The sequence below is a fragment of the Mytilus edulis genome, chromosome 1, assembly GCF_963676685.1.
Source record: "Mytilus edulis chromosome 1, xbMytEdul2.2, whole genome shotgun sequence".
Taxonomy (NCBI): Eukaryota; Metazoa; Mollusca; class Bivalvia; order Mytilida; family Mytilidae; genus Mytilus; species Mytilus edulis.
In genome coordinates, this window is record NC_092344.1 from 60,954,905 (window position 1) to 60,981,040 (window position 26,136).

At 32.1% G+C, this 26,136-nt stretch overlaps 2 protein-coding genes across 3 annotated transcripts in view; both read left to right on the top strand.

Moving 5' to 3' along the window:
• The window catches only part of LOC139514847 (uncharacterized), a 276,626-nt gene that overhangs the window by 84,323 nt on the left and 166,167 nt on the right, over positions 1 to 26,136 (top strand). The gene's annotated exons all lie outside the window — the stretch shown is intronic.
• The window catches only part of LOC139486198 (fibroblast growth factor receptor 2-like), a 51,230-nt gene continuing 26,218 nt past the window's right edge, over positions 1,125 to 26,136 (top strand). The window contains exons 1-5 of one of the 2 annotated variants that reach the window (XM_071270998.1): positions 1,125 to 1,326; positions 5,625 to 5,754; positions 6,772 to 6,849; positions 19,883 to 21,194; positions 25,926 to 26,018. The gene's annotated coding sequence lies outside the window, so the exon portion shown is untranslated. The remainder of the gene's footprint in view (positions 1,327 to 5,624; positions 5,755 to 6,771; positions 6,850 to 19,882; positions 21,195 to 25,925; positions 26,019 to 26,136) is intronic. The other variant, XM_071270991.1, reaches the window with a different exon arrangement.

Consider the following 26,136-nt stretch of genomic DNA (forward strand, 5'->3'; position numbering starts at 1 on the left):
ACATATAAAAATACAAATCATAATACTAAATTGCATCTTTTCGCACCGTTTGATAAAACTGTTGCATATAAATGTTTCACTCAATTGATGTATTTACTTTTGCGTTGCTAATGATATAAGTGCGAGAACTATTAGACGGTGCATCATTGAACTGAATTGACCTTCGTAGGCGTAGGTGCAATAAAGTTGTCATTTCACTTATCAAGCTTTTAACCACATAACGGTAACCAACTCATCATGCATGCTGATTTTGAGCACGCGTCTAATCGTTTCAGTCCCTTTAACAAATACCGCTGTTATGAAAGACCTTAAATAGATACTTTCAGCTTCCTTTTTTTAATCATTAATTAAAATATTAATTCTTCCGACTTGGGTATCTTGTTATTTAAAAAAATGCCTTTGGTTTTTGTTTTAGATCCCCCCTGTATATATGTCCGGTAACTAGCCTAACAATTTTTAACGCAACTAAGAATGCATACTTCAAGCTATGTGACCTACCGAATTAGACTATTTACTGGATTTGTTATCTCATACGCAACACGACGGGTGCCAAATGTGGAGCAGGATCTGCTTACCCTTCCGGAGCACCTGAGATCACCCCTAGTTTTTGGTGGGGTTCGTGTTGTTTTTTCTTTAGTTTTCTATGTTGTGTCATGTATACTTTTGTTTGTCTGTTAGTATTTTTCATTTTTAGCCATGGCGTTGTCAGTTTGTTTTAGATTTATGAGTTTGACTGTCCCTTTGGTATCTTTCGTCCCTCTTCTATACGTCCTCAATCCTCAATCTTATGGCCTGTTGGCACGAATTGTCCCAATGTGCAGTTTTCCTCTCTGGTGCGTTTTCCTCGACGTATTTTCTCAAGTTCTCTGTGCTTTAAATTTGGTATGCGCTGGTTAAGATTGGGATTGAGGAACAGCAGTATTAAATCTGCCCGTTCTGTGCAACTAGAAAGTGATCCTGTATATATTAGTGGAGGATATCATTATTCAATATATAGTGTACATATTATATTCCTACATTCATGGTGGTGGGTTTTGTTCTACACGCCGTAACGGTGTGGTTGTCCTACAAAGGATGTGAAAATTTGGAAGAAGAAGAAGTTTACCTTATCTCCCTTTAGAACTATTTATAGATGGCGCTGTATACAACATGGATGCTGTAACATTATCAATTTATGTCTTATGTTTACATCTTCATGGCACACATTTAGTAAAGTTGTTTGATTGCCAGGGGGATGTTACATCACATTTCAAAAGGTTAGGACTGAAATGTGGACAGAGACGAGATTTTACAGCCGAAATTCTGTCGGAAGGCAATTTATAATGGGTACAACTTCAAGTCAAATCGGCACCTGGTCAAATCGGCACCTTGTTAAATCGGAACTAGTCAAATCAGCACCTATTTAAAGTCAATTCGGCATCCTATAATATTTGATAAAATAAATATAAATAATTCTAAAAATGTATAAATTCATGATCTATTATGGGGGTTGGATTTTAGCTAGTCCAAATAATTATGACGTCTGGCAAGGCTATTTTAATTTTTTTCTGGGACGCCTTCCTACGACGTCATAACGCCGAAGCCATTTTTTACATCTGGAGTTTGAGAGCAAATTTTGGGGGGAACTTTGACACCTAATTTTAGGAAGTCGTCCCAGAAAAAAAATAAAATAGCCTTGCCAGACGTCATAATTATTTGGACTAGATTTTAGCATGCATTAAAACGCATCAAGCAGCTAGAATGCAAAAGTTTATTATCTAAAGTTTTCCCAACATTCTATGACTGACGTTTTGATAATTTTTCTTTTCAGGTAATTAATAACATAGTTACTTCAAAAACTTCATAAGAAACAACGAAGCCCTGCAATAATTAATGAAAAAATATTAACTACTTCCTGTAGGTCGTGACGTTTTCGCCTGGTTTTTGCATGCTGGGATTTAAAATACAATCATTAAAAGTCTTGGCTTTTAATCATATTTTAACGTAATTGTAAGCTCACCAATGACTTATGCTTTATCTAATAACCATCTGATAATAAGAAGATAAAACACACAGACGTGCAATTGTACACATTAATGAGATAAATTTTCTATGTAAAACGTATATATTTGAATTATTTTTGTAGACAACACAAAAAGTTATAAATTTATTTTTAATTAATGCATTTTCGGACTAATTAAGTGAATAAATTAACGTACAATAATCTGTTAAGACAATATGTTGGTGTACTCTTATTGATTGACCTTTTACTACCTCTGCTATGACTGTGTGTGTATTCACGGTTCTGTGGCAATACTTGTAGATGGCTTGTTGAAAGGTAAATTGTTATTTGCACTTCAGTATTTAACCACGCCTCTAGGGCACACCTTGCCAGGTGTGACTGTCTTTTCGGATCAGTGGATTATAAAACAAGGGAGCATTTAATACACACATTTAAAGTACATACTCAAGTTGGTGACGAATAAAAATAGATCGCCGTGGAAACCTAATTCATGTGTCAGAATGAAATGATATACACCGCTTGTCCTTGATTTATGTCTCATAAAAAAGGGGAACTTAGAAATTAGAAATAGCTTAACCAAAGCATTTTGATTGTCTTAATTAGGCAAAAAAATGTACGAGTTAGACTTTTGAAAGCCATGTATTAATTAATATCTGAAACTATCTGAAGATAACTCTACCGAAGCGGAATATAATATGTACGAATACTTTTGTTTTCACATCTTTTCACATTTATGATTAATTATTGTTATCTATTGTTCATTTAATTACTTAATTAGTACCTATATGTCTACTGCTTGGCATTAAATCTCTGTGTGGAAGGAAGGGATTATTACATATAGATTATATTATTTGGATGAGGATTTGAGCTAGCCTATAAAAACACATTAATTAGTTAACATACATTCAAGACCAAAGGATATTAACTTTGATGATTCAATTAACTTTTACTTAAAAACAACAGACAACGAATTTAATGTCATCTTTCCCTATTTTTGAATGTAATTATAAGTCTGTTCAACTGGCAAGAATACCCCTAAAGCGGACAAGCAGTTTATTCTTTAAGTTGCTGTCATTGAATATCAAGAAAGAAAATAAATCCCGAAATTGATTTGAAACTGTACGTAATACTTAATAGTTTTCCTAGAAAATATTCACATCCCTTGGGGATTATCAGTGTACCTCCAGTTGCATATATATATTACATGAATGTCGGAACAATTGTCATGATGACGAATTTCTTCCTTTATTCGAGAACAATCTATTTGATATATAAATCTGTGATTTTACTATGTTCATAACTTTGATGAACCAAAGCAAGTTATATATCGACCTGTATTTAAATCAAATTGGTTCTCTTCTTCTTCTTCTTCTTTTGGTATACAAAAGTCTATCGAATTCGTTGATTACATACCGTTGGCATACGTTGACTAGTCTATTTACAAAACTTTTACCCAAATTTACACAAAATGTATGTTCCTTTCTTATGTTCAATGTATACATGTATATATTTTAAATTACGCTATAGTTCCGTAACTTTCTATCCAGGCGTATAAACGAATCGACAACAAGTGCGTACATTTTTTAAATCAATATCTGGTATGTTCCAATCTGTCCTTTACTATTGACAACGAGTATATATTACATTTTTCCAAATAAACCCTTGGAAAAAATATGTAAATAGATTTCTACTTTCTTCAAATCTTTGTGGTTTATAGACATATCATGATTTTTTTATCGGAGAAGATGACAAAATAGCGGAATGCAGACAATTGATACTCAAAATTTAAAATCAATGGTGATCTCTTATCTAGCGGAATAAAACTTTAATATCTATAAATTTGAGCATTTTTATACAGAATGGACATAATATCAATTTTTGATTTTTTTGCGAAGTTTCCCTTTAAACCAACAATCCTGCAAAATGTTCAACTGGTTAAAAAATGTATAAAAAATATCCATTACCTCTTATACATAATTAAAAATACACATTTAGTTTATATGAGAGAAAAAAATATTTACATCAACCCCCAAAAAATGTGAATAAAATTAAGTGAATATCTCTAGACAACCTCTTCCTTAATTAACTCTTCTTGCGTAAATACTGAAAAATTTCTGGACAACCCATTCCTTATTATACCCCCGCTTTAAAAAAGGGGGGGTATACTGTTTTACCTCTGTCTGTCCTTCCGTCAGTCCCATGAATATTTTCGTCGCATTTATTGAAATCTACGTTTTGTATTACGAAAATCTTAGATTGAAACCATTTTTCTCTTAAAAAAAGGTTTGTTGGTTTATTTTTACAACTTTCCAAAATATACTTTCTGTCTCTTCCGGTACTACTTTTCGATTGAGAGCGAACAATTTGATTTTGAGCTTAATACATTTTATGCTTCTTCATAAAGTGATCATAATTGGCTTTAGTTTACGTTTAATCCATTTAATCCATTAAAAGCGTCATTCATTCCCAATCTCTTGTTTATTGTTGGACTCATTTTTGTTAAAAAAAAATTTGGCTGCCATTGCACACTACGGTTCGGAACCAGACCAGATATGACAAAAATCCGCATTTTCACGATAGAGAACTACGCATAAAAAGACTATTTTTCTGAAAACTTTGTCAAAAATATATATATCATTTTGATGTAAAGATTAGAAACAACTGGAACTAAATCATTGGCCCAATTGGGTACCTTGAAACAATGAATTTCATAGACATGATGAAGAAAAAAGTTTTTAAATTGAGATTTTTTTGCTATTTATAACACTTTCTTTACTCTTTTGATATAAAAAAAAAAAGGTTTCTTTTTTGTACTAGATATTTATATGTTTATCATTGTATATATATACAAGTTGCACTATGATAAATCATTCATTCATTTTACTTTCATCATGTTCATGACTTATAGTAACTGAAACCACATATATATATTTTTATTTGGCACAAGAGGCAAAAAATAATTCTGTAACTATAAATGAATAAATAAAACAAACTGAAGCAACTGTATTCATGGTATTAGTGATTAGTCTAATTGTATTCTCAGTAATGAATTGAACAATATAAACATATACATGTATAACATAAAGGAAATCAATGGAAATAGAGCATCGCTGAGACGCGACAAATGACACAGTTAATTTTTTTTTACGCCAAATGGGATGCTATCTTCTGGGGATAACACTGCACTTGTAAGAAAGGGACTTCAGGATCAGCCTTTCTGAGATCCATAAACAATTGTACTACAAATGTAGCTTTTTCTTCGTAATATAATAGTGAAAAAAAAACTATTATTAATGTTGTTTTAATCATAAATATGAATCCAGCTGTTCACAATCTTTTTACCGATTTACTCCTATCACAATTTTATAGTATTGAACACAATCATGACAATATACATGTATACACATAGACATACATGTTCATGTATGTAGTATATATGCACATGGGTAAAACATTTTTTGATGAACTGAACATGATAGATATATTTTTTTTTAATTTCTACTTCAGCATGTGTTCAGGTGGAAAATATTAGCTGCAGTTTATCATTGTTTATTATGATTTTCAAATGTTTGCGTAACATGGACAGCTTATGACATATGATTTTTTTCTTCAATTTGCACAGGATTATGTATAGTCTGCTACAACATATAGATACAAGAGATGCAGTCAAAAGAATGCTACATGTATGACTGAGGAAGAGAATTAACCAGCTCAGCTACATTGTACAAGTACCACCGGAGCCATTAATAGATGTATGTACATGTACAAACAAAACTTTTAAAAAAAATGTTCTTAGTTCATGTAGCTATAAACATGTACATGTAATGTATACTTTATACATGTACATGTAGTTCATTATGATTGTCTAGTCCAGTACATGTAAGTCATGAAAAAAATCTAATATATCAAAAATGTAAAGTTCTTACATTTTTATGGTCTACTACCTACGATAGTAGAGGGGCATAATGTTTTCTGGTCTGTGCGTCTGTCCTTCCGACCGTCCGTCCTTCCGTCTGTCTGTCTGTTCGTTCAGGTTAAAGTTTTTGGTCAAGGTAGTTTTTGATGAAGTTGAAGTCCAATCAACTTCAAACTTAGTACACATGTTCCCTATGATATGATCTTTCTAATTTAATTGCCAAATTAGAGTTTTGACCCCAATTTCATGGTCTACTGAACATAGAAAATGATAATGCGAGTGGGGCATCCGTGTACTATGGACACATTCTTGTTAATACTTTGCATGCTTTGATTAAATATTCATGTTTTAATTTGTCAATGATCTGGAAATGATCAAAAATTAAAAAAAAAAAGTAACCTTGATTGGCATAAATGAAAACTTGGCCGAAAAGGACTTAAAATGAAATTGAAAAAAAAATAATATGTAATGATCTGCCCGAAAAGCATGAAAAGGACTTCAAATGATTTTTAAATTTTTTTTTTATGTAATGATCTGTAAATAGAACTGTGTTAACTCTAAAAGTAGGAGCTATATTGTGTCACTCCATTTGTCCTTGGCCAGTTGGTCCTAAAAAATTCAGTGACTCAATTTCAGTCACATGTTTCTCTGAAACTACTTCTTATACTGACTATTTTATGTATGAGCTTCACAGTGATAACTTGTAATATCTGAGCACTTTTCAGATCTATCAAACACCTACACAATGTACATGTACTGCCTGTAAGCAGAAAATTGGAACTACAAGGGGGATAATTGGTATTTGTAATATGACATTGCATGCCTTCTTGTTAAAATTTCATAATTTTTGCAGGAAAATCAATTTGATCCAGAGAGTCATTACAATACTAGGAAAAGAAAATATGTTTATGCATCTCAAACCAGTGATAAGGTAATTATGGACAATGATGGATAATAACTTCAACTGCTTTGTGAGCTCTTGTTGGATGAGTAGCAGCTGGCATTTTTACATCTGCTGTTCTTCAAATTACATCTTTCAATCTTCTCCTCTCAAACTGAATAGCCAATAAGAAGTACATATATATTGAAGTACAAGTAATTCATGATAAAAAAAATCTTTAAAACTTTATCCTCTGAATTTCTGAGCCAATCAGGACAACACTTGTGAAATGGTCCATAGATGATCCTCTTTGAAAACTAATGTACATGAGGTGACCATTTGGATTCCTGTAATGTATTTGAATTTTGAAAATTTGGCCTTACTTTTAAATTGGTCCACATTGAGCATGTTGAGGTCCAAAGGATCCCAAATTAATCTGTGTGATTACACCACAAACTAATTATTCTGGTACTACGATATGCTTATACTAACTGCATTAAGATTTTTTATTTTTGAACCAATTTAAATTAATCCATATTAAAGTCCAAAAAGTCCAATATTATAAAAAAAAGAAGATGTGGTATGATTGCCAATGAGACAACTCTCCACAAGCAATGACGACAAAGAAATTAATAATAATTGCCTTTAGATTAGTTCACATTTAGATCCAAAGGGTCCAAAATTAAACTTTGTTTGATTTTAATAAGAAGAAAAAATGAAATTTGTATCCATATTTTAGTGTTTGTGTCCAGTTTTCAAATTTTCTTAAATTTCAGAGACCAATTAAATTTCGTTCGATTTCAATAAAAATTAATCATATTGGCTATATTTAGATTTTGATTTTGAGCCTTTGTATCAAATTGGTCCAAATTTATGTTCAAATTAAGCTTTGTTTGATTTTATCAAAAATTTAATTCTTGGGGTTGATATGCTGAATCTAACCATGTGTATTTAGATTTAGAATATTGGGTAATACAGAAGGTAATGTAATGTCATACATGTCATATATTAAGTTCTTTGATCAAATTCTTTAAGTCAGGAACTTTTGATGTGTCAAATATTTAATCACAATCCAATTTTAATATAATTTTATATAATTTAAATTTTTATAAAATTATTGTTGATTAGAAATTTAGGATAGATACAGTAAGTCTCACAGCCATCCAATATCATGAATATGATGACAATTAGCATGTTCATGTAGCCTAAGATAATACCTTAATATTGGTTTATTTGAGAAATTTAAAACATAGAGTTTTATATACCTTCAATACTTGCAAACATCATGAACATTATAGGATTAAACACATTTTTCTAGAGGTTATTGCTGTAATGGCTGTGTAAACCGGGGCGATTAACTCACAAACTAAATATTCAGATTTGTATATATATGTCAAGTTTGTGAGCAGGGTTTCCCCTGGGTCAATCATTAATTTTGCCACCTCTTTCGCCAGAACAATATATTTTTCGCCACTTTATTATTTTATTCGCCAAGTATCATAAATATACTGTTTGTTTGAAATTTCCCTTCTTTCTATCTTCCCCCCCTCCCCCAACCAAAATGAGTTTGCCCTTTTGTTGTCTATGATTATTCTCAAACTCATCTTTTAGTTTACATTGTAAATTGTAATGAAGAAACACTAAACACTACTTTTTATACGATGGCAAAAATTGAAAATTTTTTGGTCGTTTATTGGTATCACGTTGGGGTCAGCGTCGTTGTCGTCGTCCGAATACTTTTGGTTTTCGCACTAAAACTTTAGTTTAAGTAAATAGAAATCTTTGAAATTCAAACACAAGGTTTATGACCATAAAAGGAAGGTGGGATTGATTTTGAAAGTTTTGGTCCCATCAGTTTAGGAATTAGGGGCCAAAAAGGGCCCAAATAAGCATTTTCTAGGTTTTCGCACTATAACTTTAGTTTAAGTGAATAGAAATCAATGATATTTTGACACAAAGTTTATGACCACAAAAGGAAGGTTGGGATTGATTTTGGGTGTTTTGGTTCCAACTGTAAGGAATTAGGGTAAAAAAAGGGGCCCAAATAAGCATTATTCTTGGTTTTTGCACAATAACTTAAGTATAAGTAAATAGAAATCATTGAAATTTAAACACACGGTTTATCAACACAAAAGGAAGGTTGGGATTGATTTTGGGAGTTGAGATCCCAACAGTTTAGGAATTAGGGGCCAAAAAGGGGCCCAAATAAGCATTTTTCTTGGTTTTCGTACCATAACTTTAGTATAAGTTAATAGAAATTTATGAAATTTAAACACAAGGTTTATGACCATGAAAGGAAGGTTGGGATTGAGTTTTGGTCCCAACAGTTCAGGAATAAGGGGTCCAAAGGGTCCAAAATTAAACTTTGTTTGATTTCATCAAAAATTGAATAATTGGGGTTCTTTGATATGCCGAATCTACAAAAAATGTTACTGTGTATGTAGATTCTTAATTTTTGGTCCCGTGTTCAAATTGGTCTACATTAAGGTCCAAAGGGTCAAAAATTAAACTTAGTTTGATTTTAACAAAAATTGAATCCTTGGGGGTTCTAGGTGTAATACCACCAAATCATGGTACGTCACATCCGGTTGTATACGAAAGTAGGTCTAAAAAAATATTCCCTTGAATTTGACAGTTGTAGGTAATTAATCCTACATTTTATTACAGTAAAAACATTTCTGTGTCATAAACATATGTCTTGGGTATTTCAAAACACCATTATTTTTTATTTTGGATTTCTATAGAAAATTTTGTAATCTTGAGGTTACATGGTGACTAAACCTTGTACACAGATAAAATAAGGGGAGACATTTGATTGATTAACTTCCAATGATGGTTATTTTCTTATATGTAATTAAATGTTATGTGAATTTTTTTCTATAGTACTGGACAGGATAAAACTTTACTCATGCCAAGTATTTCTTTATTTGAAACAAAGATAAATTCTGCACATTTTTTTGAAAAGTGCAAATTTAACAAAGACTAATAGGGGAAAATCAATGGTGGTATTACACCTTGATATGCTGAATCTAAAAATGTACTTAGATTTTTGATTATTGGCCCTGTTTTCAAGTTGGTCCAAATCAGGGTCCAAAATTAAACTTTGTTTGATTTTAACAAAAATTGAATTCTTGGGCTTCTTTGATATGCTGAATCTAAACATGTACTTAGATTTTTAAGCAGTTAAGCTGCTTTATGCGAGCACCCTAGATTTATGTTCTACCCAATAAATGCTGAAATATGTGCCACTTTTATTATCTGGCTGGCTATCATGTTATTTATAACTAATTGGACACTTTTGTCATACTTTTTATTCTGGAATATAAAAAATATTATCATAAAAACGTTAAATGGTCGTCGATTTTCCCAAAAGTTTTGAAGATGCACATAGGAAGTAGTGCTCGATAGAAATCCTTCTATAGTTTATTATCCCCTGTGCTGTTGGCTAAGATGCCAAAGAACAATTGTATGAAATATTTGGTCGCCGAAAATCTATAAAGATGAGTCGTTTACATTTCCCAAATGGCAAAAGTCGTAGGAATATTGTTTGTCATCGATACGTATTACATACGTCAGTACTGTAGTCTAGTAATAAGTTGGCGGCAATTTCAAATTACATAGAAGACGAAATTTACGTACCTTTTAAATTGAGAGGATTCTGATGATTAGGGCTTTCGGTGGCTTCAAGTGCCGGCTACTTCACTGACAAAAATATAATTCAAAAAGATAAAAAATATCTTTTTTCAAATGTTTACAGGCAGCCGAGAGACGTATTGTCGCAAAGTCGCGGTCACGATAAACAAGGGTGAAAAGTCAGTGTTTTCCGTGGGCTAAATATAGTTCACATGAATTCAGGTCACTGATTGGTTGTCTATTTAAAGTCAGAATGCATCGTTTCTTTTCAAAGATAACAAGAGAGAGGTTCCGGTAGTCATTAAACGATAACAATAGAGACGTTCCGATGGCCATTAACTCGTTGGCTTTTTTTTGGCTTTTAAAACGTGAAGACAATCAGATAGGATGACAATCTTATGTTATGGAATAATATCAGTCAAATTAAAGAAAGTGTAATAGATTGTTCAGAATCTGGAAAACAGTATCTTTTGAAGTTCATTTTTCAAAGTCCACGTGGTGTTCAGAGAATCAAGGTCAAAAACGAAAGTAGAATATTGTCGACTCGACCTCAAATAAATAACATTTCCAAATGATTTATGTATCAGACTTATTGAACAGTTTACAAAAAAAAATAAAAAATCAGAGGATATATCAATTTTCTGTCAATTCTTGAGAAATATTTGTATGATTTAAATACGCGTAACAGTCTCTAGAGAGAAGAGGGGGGTCATTTGTTTACAAATTCACGTAGTTATGCAAAATAAATCGATCAAGATTTATAACAAACCGGATTATTATATAAATAAAACTCCTTTAAAAGTAAATGAATTTTAAGCATAAGGTAATAAAAATAAAAAACTATAACATAAAAAAAATGAAATTTCTTTGAGATTTTTATTTCTTTCTTAAATTTCATACATAAAAAATGGTCAGTTGAAAGATGAAATTAGGTGCCAGGAGATTGCGAGAATGCAGGATTTCATGCTCTATTTATGCCAGAGCTTCTGGTGGCCTTGAGGGGCCCCAGACCCCCTGCCGTAAGGCACCAAGCTTATAGCTTGGTGGGCCGCGTCTGGCTTCGCTGAACGCATGTTACAGCCGCCTATAATTTTAATTGAGCCTTCTACTTCAATTTCATGGGAAAGCCCTGCATTAGTGGGTCCTCACTATGGACAGGTGCATACAGAATGTGGTGGCTTAAACATCTTAACTGGCACAAAACTCTCCCCTAACATAGGACAGCTGTATGTGTATAATCTCAAACATTGAATCTTTATAAATATAAATTGGAAATAACTTTTGAAAGTAGTACGATTGCATAACATAAACATTACTGTACAAGCATTATTTGATACTTTAGAAATAGCTGAGAACAATGCCTGAGATAAATAATTGACACTATTCATCTGACCTTTACCAAGTTTGCCTTTGGGTTTTTTGATTAACTGCCTATAGCACCCTTTGGTGCTTTGATTTATTATGGGCCCAGTTTTCTAGTTGGTCCAAATCAGGATCCAAAATTATTATATTAAGTATTGTGCAATAGCAAGAAATTTTCAATTGCACGTACAGTATTCAGCAATAGCAAGAAATCTTCAATTGCACAGTATTGTGCAATAGCAAGTATTTTCAATTGCACAGTATTGCGCAATAGCAAGAAATATCTAATTGCACAATATTGCGCAATAGCAAGAAATTTTCAATTGGAGTTATCTTTCTTTGTCCAGAATAGTAGTTGAATCAACTTAAATCATTGTTTTATACAATATACAATGTATATTCACTTTTACTACCAACTGATAAATTAAAACAATCTTTACCATTCAGTGATAACAAGCACTTTTTTTACATTTTAATATTTTATGATGTATTTAAATGAGTAGTTATTGTTGCAAACTCCATTAGAAATTTGGATTGAGATCAGTTTTGGAATAAGGGAAAGGGAGATGTGAAAAAAAATTGGGGGGGGAAGGGGGGGGGGGTCAATTTTTCTCATTTCAGATTTCATGAATAAAAAGAAAATTTCTTCAAACATATTTTTGAGAGGATTTATATTCAACAGCATAGTGAATTGCTCAAAGGCAAAAAACAAATTTTAAGTTTATTAGACCACATTCATTCTGTGTCAGAAACCTATGCTGTGTCAACTATTTAATCACAATCCAAATTTAGAGCTGAATCCAGCTTGAATGTTGTGTCCATACTTGCCCCAACCGTTCAGGGTTCAACCTCTGCGGTCATATAAAGCTGCGCCATGCAGAGCATCTGGTTTAAAATAAGCTCTTTGTTTTTTTAGCTTATAGGGAAGGGGGGATCCATTATATTTGGAACAACTTACCTTAAAGAGGGGTCCACTTACTTTCACTTTTAAAGAAGAGATACAAGTTCAGGAAGAAAATAAATTCCTGGACATGTCTGACCTTATAATTGCAGATAGATGTAAAGCTCTTTAGGAAAGGTTTCTTATTTTTTTTAAAACAAAACAAATTTTGTAATGGATCCCTCATTACATTTGTAGTAAAAAAAAAAAATACATTGAAGGTCTAACATGCATTTGAGTTGTTGATCTCAACCTGTTGAATATATTCCTTCATCCGGACAGTTTTCTATTCCAAACCAATGATATGAAAAAGTTGACGTAAAAATATGAAAAAGTTGAGACGTAAAAACTATCCTTGAAACACATGCATCGCCAAAACGACTTTAATGAAAAAAGACCATTTCAAATCAATTATCTATATCAGAGCCAAAAGTTGGCTTTAAACACATGCGATGCAAAGTGGTAAAATCCTTTATGTGACATGTGACATATATGTCATTTAATCATATCATTTTGTCAAACAATACAATTAACACCTTCATCGATTAGTTCTTTGTTGCTTATAGCTATTTTAAAAGGTGGTACCCAACACTTTCACTAAAATTAATTTGGCTCGTTTAATTTTCATAAAATTTTGTCAAGTATGTACTTTGACCCTTTAACAAAAATATAAAAATTTCAAAAATTTTGAACCAACTGTTTTGTCAGAAGAATTACACTGGTTATATAGCAGTTTGACAAACACCAATTTTGATCATTGAGAAGCTAAATATTCCTTTTACAACACAACGTAATTAAAACATTTAGATGACTTTACAGAGTTATCTCCCTGTTGTGTTAGGTACCATCTTAAATGCAATCACCTGATTATTGATTTTTTGTCAAAATTTTAACAAGCTTAAGGTCAATTCAGAGTATTGTCTGATCAGGTAAAGTCTGAGAAACTCAAAACAAACCAAATAAACAAGATTAAATTCTTTTGCAAATGATGGAATTTATTCACCACAATTATTATTTTTTCAAAATACGAAAATGGCAACTGCCAGCGTAAACCCTGTTTGTGAGTAAGAGACCCAGTTTACACATCAATAACCTCTAGAAAAAATATGTTTAATCCTTATAATTCTTCAGGCAATCATAAGCGATTATTAATTAACATCATTTAATTGATGATTACCACCAAAAGCACAATGGAATATTGTAACTAAGGAGTATGCCACCATCTTTACTTTCTAAAAACCATAAATGTCCGATAAATGCAACAGGATTTAAAAAGAAATAGCACTTACCTCAAAAATTTCATTTTAACTAGATATAAACTGAATTTGAAGTGTACAAGTAACGAAATAATCTTCCCTTTGAAAGTTTTCTATCGTATGACATTGTGTTTTGCCTAACTTGCCATGACGTAAATTCACCAAATCATTCATGAAATTTCCCGGAATTGTGTATGAATCTTAATTTTATACAGTTATACATTTTTAAATAAAATTGAGAATGGAAATGGGATATGTGTCAAAAAGACCACAACAAGTAAAAACAACAGCAGAAGGTCACCAACAGGTCTTCAATGTAGCGAGAAATTCCCGCACCCGGAGGCGTCGTTCAGAGTGCCCCTAAACAAATATATACTAGTGCAGTGATAATGAACGCCATACTAATTTCCAAATTGTACACAAGAAACTAAAATTAAAATAATACAAGACTAACAAAGGCCAGAGGCTCCTGACTTGGGACAGGCGCAAAAATGCAGGCGTTTTTGCGCCGCCTGTCCCAAGTCAGGAGCCTCTGGCTTTTGTTAGTCTTGTATTATTTTAATTTTCTCAACCCACCCCCTATACCTCTAGCCAATATAGAAAAGTAAACGCATAACAATACACACATTAAAATTCAGTTCAAGAGAAGTCTGAGTCTGATGTCAGAAGAAAAACCAAAGAAAATTAAAACAATTGAAAGTCTTTCCACAACAAAGAAATTTTGATAAGAAGATAGTTTCTTCATACTGATGCAATTAATAATGGTTTAATTATATTTTTGAGAGATATAAGGGAGATAATATGCTACTTCCGGTGAAATGAATGTCACTTCCGGTCTCATATGAGAGCTTTTTTCACACTGATTCCAAAAATATATAGTTTCTATATACTATTGTATGTAGAATGGGAGATAATTAGCCACTCCGGTTTGTTGGAAGTCATTTTTAGTCGTCAGTAATCAGTTTATGTATCTATATGACGAAATATATGGATTCTGAGTACTTTTATATGTAAAAATTGCAAAAAAAGCTACTTCCGGTTTTCCCAAGGTCACTTCCGGTAGTCATTTTTCAAGGTCATTTGTCATTTAACCTTTTGTACAAGGTCAAATGCCTTTATAATGAACTTAGTTGAAGTTATAATGAAATAACGTCATATCAAGATATTTCAGGGGCACCAACTCCTATAAGATGCCATTCAATTGTATAAGTCTAAATGTAGCATATCTTCATTACAATAAAGCAGACATTTTGCACTTGTTCTTTTATATGTACCTTTCAAAGTGACAGAGAAAATGCAAAAACAAGCAAAAGTCACAAATGAGAACTTGACCTTGACCTTTGACCTTGACCTCAATTTCTAAGTTAGTACCTAGGGGACTCATATATATAAAAACATTCCGTACGGTTAATGGTTTATAAGTTAAAAATACATTCCGACAAATTTATTTTGTAAAGGTAGATAACTCCTATAAAATTTCATCAAATTGCTTTGATCCAAATTAGCCAAATATTCCTAAGGATGTAACGAACAATTAAGAAAAAGAATTTTGTAGATATCTTTTTTTGTTACGAAGGAGATGCACACAAATGATAAACAGTGAATAGGGAGATAACTCTTACAAAGAAAATTGTTCGTCTTAGCAGGGTGAGATTTAAAGCCGTATAAACTATACGATACAATATACAAAATATCTAAGCGACATATTGTGAAACAAAAATTTTAGAATGTGGCGGAAAAAAAAAATTAATAATAATCAGAACAAATACAATTAAAAACCAATTGTTCAGAGAACAATTGAAAGTCTTTCCACACCAAAGAAATTTTGATAAGAAGATAGTTTCTTCATACTGATGAGATAAATAATGGTTTAATTATGTTTTTGAGTGATAAAAGGGAGATAATATGCTACTTCCGGTGAAATAAATGTCACTTCCGGTCTCATATGATAGCTTATTTCACACTGATTCCAAAAATATATAGTTTTTATATACTATTGTATGTAGAAGGGGAAATAATTGGCCACTTCCGGTTTGTTGGAAGTCATGTTTAGTCTCCAGTAATCAGTTTATGTATCTATATGACAAAATATATTGATTCTGGGTACTTTGAGATGAAAAATTGCAAAAAAGGCTACTTCCGGTTTTTCTCAAGGTCACTTCCGGTAGTCATTTTTCAAGGTCATTTGTCACCTAATCTTTTGTACAAGGTCAAATGCCTTTATAATGAACTTAGTTGAAGTCATAATCAAATAACCTCATATCAAGACATTTGAGGGGCAACAACTCCTATAAGATGCCATTAAATTGTATAAGACTAAATGTAGCATATCTTCATTACAATAAAGCTTACATTTTGCACTTGTTCTTTAGTATGTATCTTTCAAAGTGTCGGAGAAAATGCAAAAAAGTATGTATCTTTCAAAGTGTCAGAGAAAATGCAAAAACAAGCAAAAGTCACAATTGAGAACTTGACCTTGACCTTTGACCTTGACCTCATTTTCTAAGTTAGGACCTAGGGGACTCAAATAAAAACATTCCAGGGTTATACGGTTAACTGTTTATGAGTTAAATGAACATACCGACAAATTTATTTTGTTAAGGGAGATAACTCCATAAAAATTTCATTGAATCGCTCCGATCCAAATAAGCCAAAAATTACTGAGGATGTAACGAACTATTTGTAAAAAGAATTTTGTCGATATCTTTTTTTGTTACGAAGGAGATGCACACAGATGAAAAACAGTGAATAGGGAGATAACTTTTACAAAGAAAATGGTTCGGCTTAGCAGGGTGACAGTGTTCTTCCCAGGCCGTTTTAGTGTCGTGGTACCACGACGCTATATTTTTTCACCGTGATGCTATAATAATTCCCGCGACGCTATAATTATTTTGAAGATGCTATTTTACTTGTCCTCAATTTTGAACTTTCATCTATTATCGATTATAATCATAAAAATTTAATCACCTGTAATTGTAATCCCTTTAAGTCGGACACTAAAGGCAATTAAGAGATTGAATAGCCAGGTGTTAATTGCCCTCAGGGTGATAACTGTTTGGATGCGAATATCCCAAGCTGACACTTGCCACGTGTCTGCAATCACCAATTTCGACATGGAAAAATTCAATTACAAAAGCAATTCGAAATCTATGTTTTGTATTATGAAATTTCAAAGATTAAAACGATTTTTTTATTTTTTAAAAGGTCGTTTATTTGTGCAACTCGAGTCTCCAAAAAATACTTTCTTTCTCTTCCCGTAATACGAGAGCGAGAATTTTGGTTTTGAGCTAAAATAAGTTTGATACTTCTTTAAAAAGTGATCCTAATTGGCTTAAGATTATGTTTAATTCATTTAATGCATTAAAAGCGTCTTATTCATTCACAATCTCTTGTCAAACAATGTTTATTCTCGGATTTTTTTTCGTAAATTTTTCTACGGCCGCCATTGCACATTTTTGTGTAAACTACGGATCGGAACCGGACCAGATATGACAAAAATCCGCATTTTCACGATAATGACAACAGACGGACGGTAGACAGAAAAAATATACCTAGAGAAAACTACGCATTAATAGACTATTTGTTAGATAACTTTGTTAAAAATACGTATCATTTTGATGTAAAGATAAGAAATAACAGGGACTAATTCATTCAGTGCCATGAAACAAGTTTTTAAATTGATATTTTTTTTGCTACTTTTACTACTAGTACTTTATCTTTACTTAATATAATATAAAAAAATAGTTAATTTTTTGTACTAGATATTTAGTTTTGTATATATACAGGTTGCACTTTAATGAACCATTCATTCATTTGACTTATTGTTGGGTAACTGAAAGCACATATCTATTTTTATTTGGCACACTAGGAAAAAAATTAATTCTGTAACTATAAATGAATAAAGAAAAGTTTTTGGTCAAGGTAGTTTTTGATGAAGTTGAAGTCCAATCAACTTGAAACTTAGTACACATATTAACTATGATATGATCTTTCCAATTTTAATGCCAAATTAAAGTATTGACCCCAATTTCACTGTCCAGTGAACATGTAAAATGATAGTGCGAGTGGGGCATCCGTGTACTATATATGGACACATTCTTGTTTTTTTCTGTTATATGTGCATTAAATAGAAAAAAGTCTACTGTTATGTTTATTTGTTTTTCAATCTCAATTTGATGAAAATCCTGGGATCCTTTTATGCATGTGTATTGCGCATGAATAGATCACTGAAGTTTATGAAAGTGGTTTCAGAAACATGAAATCAGGAGCCTGTAATTCAGTGGTTTTACGTTTGTTTATGTGTTACATATTTGTTGTTCGTTCATTTTTAACCGGATTTTTGTGACAAAAATGTCGGTTATTGATTTGGGGATGTACAGCGGGCAACCGGTCGGGCGGGCGGCCGGGCAGCAACTAAATATTGTCCGTGCATTTACTCATGAACCGTTCAACCAAAGCTTTTCAAATTTTAATATGTTGTTACAGACAACAAAATGAAGGTCAAGTCCAATAATGATGATTTTGACTTTAACGTTCAGGAGTTATGGTTCTTGAAAGATTGAAAAATGGCTTTTCCAGTCGTGTCTGTGCATTTACGCATGAACTTATCAACCAAAGCTTCCCAAATTTTAATATGTTGTTACTGATGACAAAATGGAGGTCAAGTTTAATTATGACGATTTTGACTTTTACCGTTCAGGAGTTATGGTTCTTGAAAGATTGAAAAATGGCTTTTCCAGTCGTGTCCGTGCATTTACCCATGAACTGTTCAACCAAAGCTTTTCAAATTTTAATATGTTGTTACTGATGACAAAATGGAGGTCAAGTTCAATAATGACGATTTTGACTTTTGCCGTTCAGGAGTTATGGTTCTTGAAAGACTGAAAAATGGCATTTCCAGTTGTGTCCGTGCATTTACACATGAACTGTTCAACCAAAGCTTCTCAAATTTTAATATGTTGTTACTGATGACAAAATGGAGGTCAAGTTCAATAATGACGATTTTGAATTTTACCGTTCAGGAGTTATGGTTCTTGAAAGATTGAAAAATGGCTTTTCCAGTTGTGTCCGTGCATTTACTCATGAACCATTCAACCTAAGCTTTTCAAATTTTAATATGTTGATACTGATGACAAAATGGAGGTCAAATTTGATATTGACGATTTTCATTTTCACCGTTCATCAGTTATGGTTCTTGTGATATTGGCAGGATACAAATAAATGTTAATAAATTTGGTTTGCTGTTGTTGTGACAGCCTCTTGTTTTACATAAATAGACCGTTAGTTTTCTCGTTTGAATTGTTTTACATTGTCTTATCAGGGCCTATTATAGCTGACTATGGGGTATGGGCTTTGATCATTGTTGAAGGCCGTACAGTGACCTATAGTTGTTAATGTCTGTGTCATTTTGGTCTTTTGTGGATAGTTGTCTCATTGGCAATCATACCACATCTTCTTTTTTATATTTATTGGAGTGTAAACCAAGGGGGAATAATGAAATTGACCAATCCTGTTCAAGTATTTATTGATATATGCAAATCATATTATTATAAGAATTATTAATGTATCATTTTCTCGTTTGAATTGTTTTACATTGTCTTATCGGGGCCTATTATAGCTGACTATGCAGTATAGGCTTTGATCATTGTTGAAGGCCGTACAGTGACCTATAGTTGTTAATGTCTGTGTCATTTTGGTCTTTTGTGGATAGTTGTCTCATTGGCATTCATACCACATCTTCTTTTTTATATTTATTGAAGTGTAAACCAAGGGGGAATAATGAAATTGACCAATCCCGTTCAAGTATTTATTGATATATGCAAATCATATTATTATAAGAATTATTAATGTATCATGTTCATAGATATCTGTTAATTGTATTCTTTTATTTCAGGGATCTATTACAGATTCACAGATATCAAATTGGAGTCAGACGTCAGAATTTTTGTGGCACAGGGAAGTACATGTACTGATCATCAACTTGGTAATGTTAATAACTGTTTGACACTGATCTCAAATAATACTGTGAGTTCCTTAAAATTGCAACTAAAACAACTTGGAATAGTACATCAGACTGCACCAAAAGATACTATACACGAAAAAAACTGAGGAAGTTGTATCACACATATTTGAATTGCACCTGGCCAGTCTGATGAATTTAAAAGAAAGCAAAACTATCTTCTGGAATTACAACTTCATTACCTGAAGGATTTATATTAACATTATTTAAGATGAACATACAGACTGAAAACAATGTATTAAAGTAGCAACTGCTGGCTGTTCTGTCCAAAAAATACACAAAGTCAGATATAAACAGATACATACCTAACATTTCAAGCTACATGTATTATCAGTCTAAATATTAGATATTGAAACCACAGGATTAGTTGACATGGTCAAAGAAAAATACCCCAGAAAAAGGATGAACACTGTCAAATTAAAACATTCTATGGCATTCTTAACTGACTCCTGTTTTGTTCAATCAGTTAGTTAAATGTATGAAACACCAGATATGAAATTGGACTCTGTGGCAAAAGTCTAAGTATTCCAGATGTAGTTAGAACAGTATGTCTTTCACAGATGGTTAATATATATATGATATATATCTTTCTTATTGTGAAAATACTGACTTTACTCCATTAAGAAAATCATCCTTGTATAGAATCTTACAAACATATGCAGCTTCAAAAAGAACAAGTTTACAAGGTCTAGACAATATTGCAACAGATGAAAATGACACATTTACACGACTTGAAGAGATGATTGAAGAGCTTCATAATAAGGGATCCACATGTATGTCAAATGAACAGCCCAAGTTTTGTAATAATAAGCTTTCTGCAGCAAAGCAGTGCCTTAAAATTGATTTTAAACTACGTCATGTACATTGTGCATCTCAGAGTAGACGTGCAGACCATTGCATTACTTGACTTCTCAGTTACCCAAAAAGGCTAGAATTATACTCAGCATGTGATCATGAGCAGTGTCAGCTGATTCGAGATGTTGAAAATGTTACAGTGTGCTCAGTTCTGTGAAGATTCAGGAGAGAAAATTAACTGTATCAAACCATGGATCAGATGCATGTCTGGAAGAGACATATAGTCTGAACAATCAACTAAGACCAATCACAACTGGATATCCTAAAGGACCTCAAGCCTCAGCAGATTTTAATAATCATGGAGTTTGCAATGAAATTCCTGCCATAAAAGGTATATAACTATTCAAATGCATAAAATTTAGATTTTTATACGACCGCAAAATTTGAAAAATTTTTCGTCATATATTGCTATCACGTTGGCGTCGTCGTCGTCGTCGTCCGAATACTTTTAGTTTTCGCACTCTAATTTTAGTAAAAGTGAATGGAAATCTATGAAATTTTAACACAAGGTTTATGACCACAAAAGGAAGGTTGGTATTGATTTTGGGAGTTTTGGTCCCAACATTTTAGGAATTAGGGGCCAAAAAGGGCCCAAATAAGATTTTCTTGGTTTTCGCACTATAACTTTAGTTTAAGTTAATAGAAATCTATGAAATTTTGACACAAGATTTATGACCACAGAAAAACGGTTGGGATTGATTTTGGGAGTTTTGGTTTCAACAGTTTAGGAATTAGGGGCCAAAAAAGGGCCCAAATAAGCATTATTCTTGGTTTTCGCACAATAACTTTAGTTTAAGTAAATAGAAATCAATGAAATTTAAACACAATGTTAATGACTACAAAAGGAAGGTTGGTATTGATTTTGGGAGTTTAGGTCCCAACAGTTCAGGAATTAGGGGCCAAAAAGGGACCCAAATAAGCATTTTTCTTGGTTTTCGCACCATAACGTTAGTATAAGTAAATAGAAATCTATGAAATTTAAACACAAGGTTTATGACCATTAAAGGAAGTTGGTATTGATTTTGGGAGTTTTGGTCCCAACAGAATAAGGGGCCCAAAGGGTCCAAAATTAAACTTTGTTTGATTTCATCAAAATTGAATAATTGGGGTTCTTTGATATGCCGAATCTAACTGTCATGACTGTGTATGTAGATTCTTAACTTTTGGTCCCGTTTTCAAATTGGTCTACATTAAGGTCCAAAGGGTCCAAAATTAAACTTAGTTTGATTTTGACAAAAAATGAATCAGTTAGGTTCTTTGATATGCTGAATCTAAAAATGTACTTAGATTCTTGATTATTGGCCCAGTTTTCAAGTTGGTCCAAATCGGGGTCCAAAATTAAACTTTGTTTGATTTCATCAAAAATTGAATAAATGGGGTTCTTTGATATACCAAATCTAACTGTGTATGTAGATTCTTCATTTTTGGTCCTGTTTTCAAATTGGTCTGCACTAAAGTCCAAAGGGTCCAAAATTAAACTTAGTCTGATTTTAACAAAAATTGAAATCTTGGGGTTCTTTGATATGCTGAATCCAAAAATGTACTTAGATTTTTTATTATGGGCCCAGTTTTCAAGTTGGTCCAAATCAGGATCTAAAATTATTATATTAAGTATTGTGCAATAGCAAGTCTTTTCAATTGCACAGTATTGCGCAATGGCAAGAAATATCTAATTGCACAATATTGTGAAATAGCAATTTTTTTTTTGATTAGAGTTATCTTTCTTTGTCCAGAATAGTAAGCAAGAAATATCTAATTGCAAAATATTGTGCAATAGCAAGATTTTTTTTTAATTGGAGTTATCTTTCTTTGTCCAGAATCAACTTAAATCTTTGTTATATACAATATACAATGTATATTCACTTTTTACTACCAACTGATAAATTAAAATAATCTTTACCATTCAGTGATAACAAGCAGTTTTTTTACATCTTAATATTTTATGATGTATTTAAATGAGTAGTTATTGTTGCAAACTCCATTAGAAATTTTAATTGAGATTAGTTTTGGAATAAGGGAAAGGGGGATGTGATTAAAAAAAATGGGTTCAATTTTTATACGACCGCAAAATTTGAAAAATTTTTCGTCGTATATTGCTATCACGTTGGCGTCTGCGTCGTCGTCGTCGTCGTCGTCGTCGTCGTCGTCCGGCGTCCGAATACTTTTAGTTTTCGCACTCTAACTTTAGTAAAAGTGAATGGAAATCTATGAAATTTTAACACAAGGTTTATGACCACAAAAGGAAGGTTGGTATTGATTTTGGGAGTTTTGGTCCCAACATTTTAGGAATTAGGGGCCAAAAAGGGCCCAAATAAGCATTTTCTTGGTTTTCGCACTATAACTTTAGTTTAAGTGAATAGAAATCTATGAAATTTTGACACAAGGTTTATGACCACAAAAGGAAGGTTGGGATTGATTTTGGGGGTTTTGGTTCCAACAGTTTAGGAATTAAGGGCCAAAAAAGGGCCCAAATAAGCATTATTCTTGGTTTTCGCACAATAACTTTAGTATAAGTAAATAGAAATCAATGAAATTTTAGCACAAGGTTTATGACCACAAAAGGAAGGTTGGGATTGATTTTTGGAGTTGAGGTCACAACAGTTTATGAATTAGGGGCCAAAAAGGGGCCCTATTAAGCATTATTTTTGGTTTTTGCACCATAACTTTAGTATAAGTAAATAGAAATCTATGAAATTTAAACACAAGGTTTATGACCATAAAAGGAAGGTTGGGTTTGATTTTGGGAGTTTTGGTCCTAACAGTTTAGGAATAAGGGGCCCAAAGGGTCCAAAATTGAACTTTGTGTGATTTCATCAAAAATTGAATAATTGGGGTTCTTTGATATGCCGAATCTAACTATGTATGTAGATTCTTAATTTTTGGTCCCATTTTCAAATTGGTCTACATTAAGGTCCAAAGGGTCCAAAATTAAACTTAGTTTGATTTTAACAAAAATTGAATCCTTGGGGTTCTTTGATATGCTGAATTTAAAAATGTACTTAGATTTTTAATTATTGGCCTAGTTTTCAAGTTGGTCCAAATGGGGGTCCAAAATTAAACTTTGTTTGATTTCTTCAAAAATTGAATAAATGGGTTCTTTGATATGCCAAATCTAACTGTGTATGTAGATTCTTCATTTTTGGTCCAGTTTTCAAATTGGTCTACATTAAGGTCCAAAGGGTCCAAATTAAACTAAGTTTGATTTTAACAAAAATTAAATTCTTGGGCTTATTTGATATGCTTTATCTAAATATGTACTTTGATTTTTGATTATGGGCCCAGTTTTCAAGTTGGTCCAAATCAGGATTCCATATCAAGTATTGTGCAATAGCAAGAAATTTTCAATTGCACAGTATTGCACAATAGCAAGAAATATCTAATTGCACAATATTGTGCATTAGCAATTAATTTTCAATTGGAGTTATCTTTCTTTGTATAGAATAGTAGTTGATAATATATGTTGGAAATTTGCCAGACATGACTATGATGTCATTTTCTATTTTTATTTGCCAATAACTTTATGTAAATAACTTCATTGGAAATTTGCCAATATAAAATGTTGCTGATGAAGCTTTTTTTCCTTATCTTATCTAAAATGTTTTAGATAATGTATGTTGGAAATTTGCAAGACATGACTATGATGTCATTTTCTATTTTTATTTGCCAATAACTTTATGTAAATAACTTCATTGGAAATTTGCCAATATAAAATGTTGCTGATGAAGTTTTTTTTATTGTTTTATACAATAAACAATGTATATTCACTTTTACTACCAACCAATCTTTACCATTCAGTGATAACAAGCACTTTATTTTACATTTTAATATTTTATGATGTATTTAAAAGAGTAGTTATTGTTGCAAACTCCATTAGAAATTTGAATTGATATCAGTTTTGGAAAAAGGGAAACGGGGATGTGAAAAAAGGGGGGGGGTTAAATTTTTCTCATTTCAGATTTCATAAATAAAAAGAAAATTTCTTCAAACATTTTTTTGAGAGGATTAATATTCAACAGCATAGTGAATTGCTCAAAGGCAAAAAAAAACTTTTAAGTTCATTAGACCACATTCATTCTGTGTCAGAAACCTATGCTGTGTCAACTATTTAATTTTAGATTTAAATAAGAAGAAATCTTTAATTGATTTGTAAAATCTTGACATTTGTTTTGTGTAAAAAAAACCATGTAATGTCAAAAATTTGATCACAATCCAAATTCAGAGCTGTATCACGCTTGAATGTTTTGTCCATACTTGCCCCAACTGTTCAGGGTTCGACCTCTGCGGTCGTATAAAGCTGCGCCCTGCGGAGCACCTGGTTCTCATTTGAAATTTCATAAATAAAAAAGAAAATTTCTTCAAACATTTTTTTGAGAGGTTTAATATTCAACAGCATAGTGAATTGCTCTAAGAGAAAACAAAAATTTTAAGTTCATTAGAACACATTCATTCTGTGTCAGAAACCTATGATGTGTCAACTATTTAACATGTTTAATCACAATCCAAATTTAGAGCTGAATCCAGCTTGAATGTTGTGTCCATACTTGCCCCAACCGTTCAGGGTTCAACCTCTGCGGTCGTATAAAGAAGGAGCTCACTTCTTTCAATGCATACATACACATTCTCAGTCAAATTCAGTGTTTACAGTCAAATATGCCAGATTACATGTACATGTATATAATTTATTTGTTAAGCATGAAGGATTATGATACAAAATGTGAATTGTATGCAATTATTCATATTTGCTAGACAAATAAATAGCTTATACTGCAAAAGTATCTGTTTTCACCACATAAATGTCATTATGGTGTCATTTGTTTACATCACAACACCATTTGTATTTATATACTATACATGTAGATAGTGTAAAAATAATAAAACTCTGGAACGATGAACAGAAAATGGAACATTAACAATGATTAAAAAAAAAATGGTATTTTTACCTAATAGTGATATGATAGTGGGATTTTGTATTGACAGTTTTTATGGACATTTACTTTTAGATATACCTTGGAGTATGGAACATATACCTTTGTTATACATGTATCTTTCTTTTTTGTCACAGTATCGAGAAAAACAGAGTGATTGGTTTGGTCAGCATGGTAAGAACTGACATGTGACAGTTTGCATCATGGGGGATCCTAATGGAAAATTGTGTGTAAGTAAAATAAAATCTCTTATGTCTGAGATTTTTATTTCATGTACATTAATTATAACCCATGGATCAAAGTTCTGTAGGGTATAATGTTTTTGACTTTGTCCATCAGTCCTGTTCT